Genomic DNA, 10,103 nt, shown 5'->3' on the forward strand with positions numbered 1-10,103 from the left:
AGTGACGGGCCCTGTGCCCCCAGGTGGGTGTGGAGCCCCCCCCCCCCCCCCCCCCGGCGTGCTGGCATCAAGGTAACGCTGTTGCCATGGCTGCGTCTACTGTTTCCACTAGGCTGAGTCTGGAGGTGGAGATAACGATGCAGTAGCCCGATGGGAGCATCACATGGGGCTGGGCAGCTAGTGAGAGAGGAGTGAGGCACACTCTGCTCTCTCACTGGCTGCCCGGCCCCATGTGATCCTGGCAAACTTCAAGCATGAAGCATCTCTATCTCCGTCCAGACCAGGGAGGGAACTGACTGAGCAATGAAAGTGATGGGCTCGCTGGGGAGACACATGTGAGAGGCAAGTGATTAAATGTCTCCAGTCCCAGCCGCCCCGCTGTCTGAATACACAGAACACAGCCGGTGTCAGACTGCTTGTGTGCTGATGGAATGATTGTGCATTGTATACGAGTCCCCTGACCTCCCCTACTAACCTGATGCTCTATTGACCACATTACTATCATTGCTGGGCTCCTGTTTTATTACTCCCTGTGTCTAATATGCAGCTCTAGCAAAACTAGCTCAGGGGGTCGTGACAGACAGTCTACACAAAATGTTAGGTGTTCAGATTTTATGACTATCTTGTCCAGGAAAAATAAGAAATTGGATTGGCAACCCTGCATTAAGTCTTTAGTATATTTGAAACCACTGAACATTTGAAATACACTTAATTATTTGTAAGACGCTAACTTGGAAATGGTGGCGAGGACGGGGGTGGGAGAGCACAGCAGCCAGTGGGTGGGCCCAGGGGGAGGGGGGCCCAGGCCTTATGATGTGTGAGAGGCCCCAATATTTCTGATGGCAGCCCTGCCTCCATTCATAATTCCCCTTGTTATGCCCAAATAACTCAATTTTAGTTTCATCAGTCCACAGCACCTTATTCCAAAATGAAGCTGGCTTGTCTAAATGTGCTTTAGCATACCTCAAGCGGCTCTGTTTGTGCTGTGGGTAGAGAAAATGCTTCCTCTGCATCATTCTCACATACAGCATCTCCTTGTGTAAAGTGTGCCGAATGGTTGAACGATGCACAGTGACTCCATCTGCAGCAAGATGATGTTTTGTTAGTCTTTGGTGCTGGTCTGTGGGTTGACTCTGACTGTTCTCACCATTCATCGCTTCTGTTTGAAATTTTCCTTGGTCTGCCACTTCGAGCCTTAACTTGAACTGAGCCTGTGGTCTTCCATTTCCTCAATATGTTCCTAACTGTAGAAACAGACAGCTGAAATCTCTGAGACAGCTTTCTGTATCCTTCCCCTAAACCATGATGGTGAACAATCTTTGTCTTCAGGTCATTTGAGAATTGTTTTGAGACCCCCATGTTGCTACTCTTCAGAGAACATTAAAAGAGGAGGGTAACTTACAATTGACCCCCTTAAATACTCTTTCTCATTATTGGATTAACCTGTGTATGTAGGTCAGGGGTTACTGAGTTTACCAAGCCAATTTGAGTTCCAATAATTAGCTCTAAAGGTTTTGGAATCAATAAAATGACAACAGTGCCCAAATGTATGCACCTGTCTAATGTTATTTAAACAATTATTGCATACTTTCTGTAAATGTAATAAACTTCATTTCACTTCTCAAATATCACTGTGTGTGTCTCCTATATGACATACTAGCTGGTCGCCCGGCGTTACCCGGGTATGTAATTGGCTAGTGTTAGCTCTGTCCACTTTTTCTAATCCTAACACACAATTACTCAATGATGACCTAGTTTGTGAGCTTTGCGGTCTTTGGCATCAATTGGCATTGAAATGAAATAAATCTAATTGGCTGTGGCTCCACTCCTTTGAAAATCAATAGGTGAATTTTGATTAGCTTTTGTAGGCTCCACCCACTTTTCTGAATATTAATCCCAGTCACCCAGTGACCAACTGTGCAAAGTTTAAGAACCCTGCCATTGACAGACAGTGTAAGAATGGCTGCAGTTTACATTCTGGCAGTGAAATTTGTATTTTTCTCCACCCACTGATGTCCTAATGTTTCCCAGGTATGTATTTGGCTGCCGTTGGCTGTGGCCACTTTTTCTTAACCCTAACACACAATTGTCAATAGTCAATGACCAAGTTTGTGAGATTTGTGGTCTTTGGCATGAATAATTTTCATTGAAATGAAACACATCTGATTCACTGTTTGTGGCCCCACCCCTTTTCTAAATATTTAACCCCAGTCACCCAATGATCAACTGTACCAGGTTTGAGGCTTGTGCCATTAACAGTGCAAGAATGGCAGCAATTAAATATTTGCCTTGAAAATCAATAGGTGAATTGTGATTGGTTTTTGTAGGCTCCACCCACTTTTCTGAATATTAATCACAGTCACCCAACAACCAACTGTGCAAAGTTTTAGAACCCTACAAGTAATAGTGTAAGAATGGCTGCAGTTTACATTTTCCCAGTGAAATTTGTGTTTGTCTCCACCCACTGAAGACTCGGCATTGCCCAGGTATGTATTTGGCTGGTGCTGGCTCCGCCGACTTTTTCTAACCCTAACACAAAATTATTTAATGACCAAGTTTGTGAGCTTTGCGGTCTTTGGCATCAATAATTTGAATTGAAATAAAATAAGTCTGATTGGCTGTGGCTCCACCCCTTTTCTGAATTTGAATCCCAATCACCCAATGGCCAACTGTACCAGGTACAGGTGATTAACAGTGCAAGAATGGCATCAATTAAATATTCCCCTTAAAGATTAATAGGTGGATTTTGATTGGCTTTTGTAGGCTCCACCCACTTTTCTGAATATAATAATCTCAGTCACCCAGTGACCAACTGTGCAAAGTTTGAGAACCCTACCATTAATAGTGTAAGAATTGCTGCAGTTTACATTTTCTCAGTGAAATTTATATTTTTCTCTGCCTACTGATGACTAGTGTTGGGCGAACATCTAGATGTTCGGGTTCGGGCCGAACAGGCCGAACATGGCCGCGATGTTCGGGTGTTCGACCCGAACTCCGAACATAATGGAAGTCAATGGGGACCCGAACTTTTGTGCTTTGTAAAGCCTCCTTACATGCTACATACCCCAAATTTACAGGGTATGTGCACCTTGGGAGTGGGTACAAGAGGAAAAAAAATTTAGCAAAAAGAGCTTATAGTTTTTGAGAAAATTGATTGTAAAGTTTCAAAGGAAAAATTGTCTTTTAAATGCTGAAAATGTCATGTTTCTTTGCACAGGTAACATGGTTTTTACCACCAGGCAGTCATAAATGTAATAAAGATAAGAGGTTCCATAAACAGGGACCGGTAACGCTAACCCAGCAGCAGCACAGAGCACACGTGATTGAACAGGAGGAGGCGCAGGAGGAGAAGGCCACGCTTTTTGAGACACAACAACCCAGGCCTTGCATGAGGACAAGAAGCGTGCGGATAGCATGCTTTTTACCGCCATGCAGTCATAAATGTAATAAAGATAAGAGGTTCAATAAACCGGGACCGGTAACGCTAACCCAGCAGCAGCAGCAGCACACGTGATGGAACAGGAGGCGGCGCAGGAGGAGAAGGCCACGCTTTTTGAGACAACAACCCAGGCCTTGCATGAGGACAAGAAGCGTGCGGATATAGCAGCAATGCTTTTTGCCGCCATGCAGTCATAAATGTAATAAAGAGAAGAGGTTCCATAAACAGGGACCGGTAACGCTAACCCAGCATCAGCAGCAGCACAGAGCACACGTGATGGAACAGGAGGAGGCGCAGGAGGAGAAGGCCACGCTTTGAGACACAACAACCCAGGCCTTGCATGAGGACAAGAAGCGTGCGGATAGCATGCTTTTTACCGCCATGCAGTCATAAATGTAATAAAGATAAGAGGTTCAATAAACAGGGACCGGTAACGTTAACCCAGCAGCAGCAGCAGCACAGAGCACACGTGATGGAACAGGAGGAGGCGCAGGAGGAGAAGGCTACGCTTTGAGACACAACAACCCAGGCCTTGCATGAGGACAAGAAGCGTGCGGATATAGCAATGCTTTTTGCCGCCATGCAGTCATAAATGTAATAAAGAGAAGAGGTTCCATAAACAGGGACCGGTAACGCTAACCCAGCAGCAGCAGCACAGAGCACACGTGATGGAACAGGAGGAGGCACAGGAGGAGAAGGCCACGCTTTTTGAGACGCAACCCAGGCCTTGCATGAGGACAAAAAGCGTGCGGATATAGCAATGCTTTTTGCCGCCATGCAGTCATAAATGTAATACAGATGAGAGGTTCCATAAACAGGGACTGGAAACGCTAACCCAGCAGCAGCAGCACACGTGATGGAACAGGAGCAGGCGCAGGAGGAGAAGGCCATGCTTTTTGAGACACAACAACCCAGGCCTTGCATGAGGACAAAAAGCGTGCGGATATAGCAGCAATGCTTTTTGCCGCCATGCAGTCATAGCCATAGTGTGGCTGAACGAGCGGTGTACTACTGTTCCCAGCAGACACAGAACAGTACACAGAATGCTATATAGTGTGGCTGAACGAGCGGTGTACCACTATTCCCAGCAGACACAGAACAGTACACAGAATGCTATATAGTGTGGCTGAACGAGCGGTGTACTACTGTTCCCAGCAGACACAGAACAGTACACAGAATGCTATATAGTGTGGCTGAACGAGCGGTGTACTACTGTTCCCAGCAGACACAGAACAGTACACAGAATGCTATATAGTGTGGCTGAACGAGCGGTGTACTACTGTTCCCAGCAGACACAGAACAGTACACAGAATGCTATATAGTGTGGCTGAACGAGCGGTGTACTACTGTTCCCAGCAGACACAGAACAGTACACAGAATGCTATATAGTGTGGCTGAGCGAGGTACACAGTGGCAGTAAACAATGCTATATATAGTGTGGCTGAGCGAGCGGTGTACTACTGTTCCCAGCTGCGACACACAATGACTGGGGGGGACCCTGGCTAGCGTGGCTGGAGCGCGAACTACCCTGCCTGCCTACCCAAAGCTAAACCCACAGACAAATGGCGGAGATATGACGTGGTTCGGGTATTTATTTACCCGAACCACGTGACCGTTCGTCCAATCAGAGCGCGTTCGGGTCCGAACCACGTGACCCGTTCGGCCAATCACAGCGCTAGCCGAACGTTCGGGGAACGTTCGGCCATGCGCTCTTAGTTCGGCCATGTGGCCGAACGGTTTGGCCGAGCACCGTCAGGTGTTCGGCCGAACTCGAACATCACCCGAACAGGGTGATGTTCTGCAGAACCCGAACAGTGGCGAACACTGTTCGCCCAACACTACTGATGACCCAGCATTGCCGATTATGTATTTGGCTGGTGTTGGCTGCGCCCACTTTTCCTAACTCTAACACACAATTACTCAATGACCAAGTTTGTGAGCTTTGCGGTATTTGGCATCAATAACCTGCATTAAAATGAAACAAATCAGATTGGCTGTTTGGGGCTCCACCCCCTTATATAAATTTAAACCCCAGTCACACAATGATCAACTGTATGTACCAGGTTTGAGGCATGTGCCATTAACAGTGCAAGAATGGCAGCAATGAAATATTCCCCTGAAAAATCAATAGGTAATTTTTGATTGTTTTTTGTAGGCTCCACCCACTTTTCTGAATATTAACCCCAGTCACCCAGTAACCAACTGTGCAAAGTTTGAGAACCCTACAATTTACAGTGTAAGAATGGCTGCTGTTTACATTTTCCCAGTAAAATTTGTATTTGTCTCCGCCCACTTATGACCCTGCGTTGCCCACTTATGTATTTGGTTGGTGTTGGCTGTGCCCACTTACCTAACCCTAACACACAATTAATCAATTACTCAATTACCAAGTTTGTGAGCTTTGCGGTGTTTGGCAACAATAATGTGCATTGGAATGAAACAAATCTGATTGGCTATTTGTGGCTCCACCCCCTTTCTGAAATTGAACCCCAGTCACCCAATGATCAACTATACCAGGTTTGAGGCTTGTGCCATTAACAGTGCAAGAATGGCAGAAATGTAAATATTCCCCTTGAAAATCAATAGGTGAATTTTGATTGGCTTTTATAGGCTCCAACCACTTTTCTGAATATTAATCCCAGTCACCCAACAACCAACTGTGCAAAGTTTGAGAACCCTACCATTAACAGTGTAAGAAAAACAAAAGTTTGCTTTCCTAAAACAGAAAGCATTTGCAATAATTCAGGTTAGAGTGAGCTTGAGATGTCTCCCAGTGCATCACTGCTGAATATATGCAAATTAACCATTGTTACCCTTAGAAGCTAAACACACCTCCAGAACCGCTGGAATGCAATGATGTGTCAGCTTGTTAATTTGTACAGAGCCATAATAATCCAACATGCATACAGACTGTTTTGGATTGTTTGATCCTCATCAGTGCACAGTATGGATTAATTTGGCTCAATGCAGTAGGGCTTGTAACACCGAGAGGTACAGACTCACCAGCGAGCTCATGGTGACCCAGAACTCATTGGAGTGTGTAAGGGACTACAATGGTCCTAAAAGCCCCCTTACTAAGATGTTAAGAAAAACAAAATTTTGCTTTCTTAAAACAGAAAGAATTTGCGATAATTCAGGATGGAGTGAGCTTGAGATGTCTCCCAGAGCATCACTGCTGAATATATGCAAATTAACCATTCTACCCTTAGAAGCTAAACACACCTCCAGTGTAACAGTGTAAGAATGGCTGCAGTTTACATTTTCCAGTGAAATTTGTATTTGTCTCTTTTTGGTTATGGGAATAAAAAGTATCCTATACTTTATTCCAGGTAATGTACTATGTGTGTGCCAAATTTCATTCAAATCCGTTCAGTCATTGTTACGTGATCGAGTAACAAACATCCAAACATCCGAACTTTCCCATTTATTATATTAGTAGGATTTAACTGACATTTTTTATCGTAACAACCAATGATTTATACAGGAAAATCATGATGATTAACAACGTTGCCTAAACTTTCGCATCCCACTGTATATATAGACAATCCAATTATTATATGGATAGGAGACTCTTCATCAGCAGAAAACTTCTTTAACCTTTAAACGACTGCTCCACGCCGATTGGCGTGAGCAGTGCGGCAGCCCCAGGACCACTCCATGATTGGTGTGAATGGCTGTGGGCGGAGATTGCCGGAGTTTGCACGCGCCAATGTGCACGCATCTCCGCATGAATGATGGAGCTCCTCCATTAGTCTGCCATCGGCGATCGCCACTCAGAGACTATTAGACGGAGAAACCGCCGTCTATTAACACTGTACGGCGCTGCGATCTAAGGCAGCGCTGATAGTCATGTGACACGGCTGTCCCCCTGGACAGGCCAGTTTCTAGGGCAGTGCGGACAGTGCGACCACACTGAGCGCCAGGTGGAGCTTCAGATGGAAGGCAGCAGCGGGCATCATGTGCGGACGAGCCTGAGGGAATGGGGGAGATTTCCCCCCAGGACACATCTTCCCCTGTGTTCGGGCCCCACCGTACGCTCCAGTTTCCTGTCAGCAGAATCGAATACACGCAGCGGCCAGCGCTGATTCAGTCTCATTGGCTCCAGGCTTCAATGATCTGCCACCCAATCTTCAGCGGCCGCTTATTCTGCACGTGATTACGCGTGAGGTGCAGAAGACTGAGGGATAGAGAACAAGCGGCTGCCGCGGAGGATGGAGGCGGGGCAGATCATTGCAACCTGGAACCAACAAAACTGAAGCACCGATGGCCCCTGCGTGCATCCTATTCTGCCGACAGATAGAAGGGAGGGGTGGGATTGTGCAGCATTCCGGTCTGGGGAGGGGAGGTGGAGGCGGAGGGGGAAGTAGAAGCACCTCTGCCTCAGCACCCACTGTGGGGGAGAGGGGGGATTTGAGCACTCCTGTCTGGGGAAGGTGGAAGCATCTCTGCCTCTGTGCTCAGCGTCTGCAAAATCACCTCTGCCAACTGCACGCATCACCCACTGTGGGGAGGGGAGGGGAGGGGGCACCTCTGCCGACAGGTAAAAAAAGAGGGGATACCTGGGATACACCTGGAATATGGAATTCAGTTCTGGGCACCACATTACAAAAAAGATATTGCAGCTTTAGAGCAGGTGCAGAGACGAGCAACAAAACTAATAAGAGGGATGGAAGGTCTCACTTACCAAGAAAGGTTAGATAAACTGGGTTTATTTAGTCTGCATAAAAGACGCCTTGGAGGAAATCTAATTAACATGTATAAATACATCAGAGGGCAATGTAATAGCTTGGCGGATGAGCTTTTTGTCCCTAGGCTTTTGCAAAGGACTAGAGGACATGATCTGCGCATGGAGGAAATAAAGTTTAAGACAATTATTTATTAAAGGGTTCTTTACAGTAAGAGTGTTTAAAATGTGGAATGCATTGCCACAGGAAGTAGTTATGGCAAAGTCTGTATCTGCGTTTAAGGGGGGCCTTAGATGCTTTCGTTGTGTTGAAAGACATCCATGGCTACAATTACTAGGTAATGCCCAGTGATGTTGATCCAGGGATTTTATTTGATTGCCAAATGGAATCGGGAAGGATTTTTTTCCCTATTGGGGCTAATTAGACCATGCTTTGTAATGTTTTTTTTTTTTTTTCTTCTTCTTTATTGCCTTCTTCTGGATCAACAGGGATATGTGAGGGAGCAGGCTGATGTTGTACTTTATTTTCTGGTTGAACTCAACGGACATGTGTCTTTTTTCAACCCAAATAACTGTGTAACTATGTTAGTGTTAGACATTCGGGGGGGGGGGGGGTAGTGTTAGGCATTAGGAATGGGGTTAGTGTTAAAGGGAAGGTTCAGGGACAGTTGGAAAAAAATAAAAATCCGAAACCACTTACCTGGGGCTTCCTCCAGCCCGTGGCAGGCAGGAGGTGCCCTCGGCGCCGCTCCGCAGGCTCCCGGTGGTCTCCGGTGGCCGACCCGACCTGGCCAGGCCGGCGGCCAGGTCGGGCCTCTTCTGCGCTCCATTGTGCGCTCCACGCCGGCGCGCTGACGTCATCGGACGTCCTCCGGGCTGTCTGTCTGTTAGGAATTAGGAGGGGAGTTAGTGTTAGACACTAGGAGGGGGATTAGTGTTAGGCACTAGGTGGGGAAGGTTTGTGAGAGAATAGTAGGTGCCCAGCTCATGCAGTGGTGCTGCTACAGGTATAAGTGTTGTAGTGCCAATTCTGGGACCCCCCAGCCAGGTGTTGAACTTGCTGCAGCGTCTAATAGATGCTGCGCCAGTTCATTCCCCGCAGCCCGCAGTCTCCCCCCAGGAGGCAGAGCAGGACTACGGGAAGATGGCTGCCGAAGCCCTGCTCTGGAGACTATTTGTGTCTCTAGTACAGGGCTTCGGGCGCCATCTTGCCATAGCCCTGCTCTCTGCCTGTCAGCGCGGGAGATGTGCTGCAGGAGGATCGTCGGGGGATCTGAGGCCGGGAGAGGAGACTTCTGCCAGGTGAGTGAATTGTTTTTTGGTTTTCTTTACAGGTGCTGCCCACTGTACAATTTTCTGGTGACTGCTGCCCACTGTACAATTTTCTGGTGACTGCTGCCCACTTTATGATTATTTTTTGGTGACTGCTGCCCACTGTACGATTTTCTGGTGAACGCTCACCACATTGCGATTTTCTGTTGACTGCTGCCCATTGTACGATTTTCTGGTAACTGCTGCCCACTGTACGATTTTCTGGTGAACGCTGCCCACTGTACGATTTTCTGGTGAACACTGTACGATTTTCTAGTGAACGCTGCCCACTGTACGATTTTCTGGTGAACGCTGCCCACTGTACGATTTTCTGGTGAATGCTGCCCACTGTACGATTTTCTGGTGAACGCTGCCCACATTGTGATTTTCTGGTGACTGCTGCCCACTGTACGATTTTGTGGTGCACGCTGCCCACATTACGATTTTCTGTTGACAGCTGCCCACTTTATGATTATTTTCTGGTGACTGCTGCCCACTTTACGATTATTTTCTGGTGACTGCTGCCCACTTTACGATTATTTTCTGGTGACTGCTGCCCACATTGCGATTTTCTGGTGACTGCTGCCCACATTGCGATTTTCTGGTGACTGCTGCCCACAATGCGATTTTCTGGTGACTGCTGTCCACTGTACGATTTTCTGGTGAACG

This window comes from Hyperolius riggenbachi, unplaced genomic scaffold, assembly GCF_040937935.1.
Source record: "Hyperolius riggenbachi isolate aHypRig1 unplaced genomic scaffold, aHypRig1.pri scaffold_176, whole genome shotgun sequence".
Classification (NCBI taxonomy): domain Eukaryota; kingdom Metazoa; phylum Chordata; class Amphibia; order Anura; family Hyperoliidae; genus Hyperolius; species Hyperolius riggenbachi.